The following is a 1,294-nucleotide window of genomic DNA, read 5'->3' as shown; positions in this document are numbered from 1 at the left end:
TTCAGTTTCTCTATCGACTTTGTTATAGTGCCATCTAGTGAGCAATTTGCAACACTGTAACAATGCAACGACACTCAATTTAAGTGTAGTGTTAACCAAGTCGCAATGAAGGCATAAAGATTCCACTTCTTCAAAGAAGGCAACCGCTGCTGGTTATTTGAATTACATTTGCACACATTTGGGGAGGGACATCATTTTGATATTTAACGGTGCATTCATTACCTATCCTCCATTTGTACACCAATACCCTGTTAATTAACAGGGTTAGGGTCAGCAGGTTAGTTATCAGGGTCAGAAGGTTAGTTGTTAACAGGGTCAGAAGGTTAGTTATCAGGGTCAGCAGGTTAGTTGTTAACAGGGTCAGCAGGTTAGTTGTTATCAGGGTCAGCAGGTTAGTTGTTAACAGGGTAAGCAGGTTAGTTGTTAATAGGGTCAGCAGGTTAGTTATCAGGGTCAGAAGGTTAGTTAACAGGGTCAGAAGGTAAGTTATCAGGGTCAGCAGGTTAGTTGTTATCAGGGTCAACAGGTTAGTTGTTATCAGGGTCAGCAGGTTAGTTTTTAACAGGGTCAGCAGGTTAGTTGTTAACAGGGTCAGCAGGTTAGTTATCAGGGTCAGAAGGTTAGTTAACAGGGTCAGAAGGTTAGTTATCAGGGTCAGCAGGTTAGTTGTTATCAGGGTCAACAGGTAAGTTGTTAACAGGGTCAGCAGGTTAGTTATCAGGGTCAGAAGGTTAGTTGTTAACAGGGTCAGAAGGTTGGTTATCAGGGTCAACAGGTTAGTTGTTAACAGGGTCAGCAGGTTAGTTGTTATCAGGGTCAGCAGGTTAGTTGTTATCAGGGTCAGCAGGTTAGTTGTTAACAGGGTCAGCAGGTTAGTTGTTATCAGGGTCAGCAGGTTAGTTGTTATCAGGGTCAGCAGGTTAGTTGTTAACAGGGTCAGCAGGTTAGTTGTTATCAGGGTCAGCAGGTTAGTTGTTGTCAGGGTCAGCAGGTTAGTTGTTAACAGGGTCAGCAGGTTAGTTGTTATTAGGGTCAGCAGGTTAGTTGTTAACAGTGTCAGAAGGTTGGTTATCAGGGTCAGCAGGTTAGTTGTTATCAGGGTCAGCAGGTTAGTTGTTATCAGGGTCAGAAGGTTGGTTAACAGGGTCAGCAGGTTAGTTGTTAACAGGGTCAGCAGGTTAGTTATCAGGGTCAGAAGGTTAGTTGTTAACAGGGTCAGCAGGTTAGTTATCAGGGTCAGAAGGTTGGTTAACAGGGTCAGCAGGTTAGTTGTTATCAGGGTCAGAAGGTTAGT

Source organism: Oncorhynchus masou, chromosome 29 (genome assembly GCF_036934945.1).
Source record: "Oncorhynchus masou masou isolate Uvic2021 chromosome 29, UVic_Omas_1.1, whole genome shotgun sequence".
Classification (NCBI taxonomy): domain Eukaryota; kingdom Metazoa; phylum Chordata; class Actinopteri; order Salmoniformes; family Salmonidae; genus Oncorhynchus; species Oncorhynchus masou.
The sequence above is the reverse complement of the archived record's forward strand: the minus strand, read 5'-3'. Positions refer to the sequence as shown.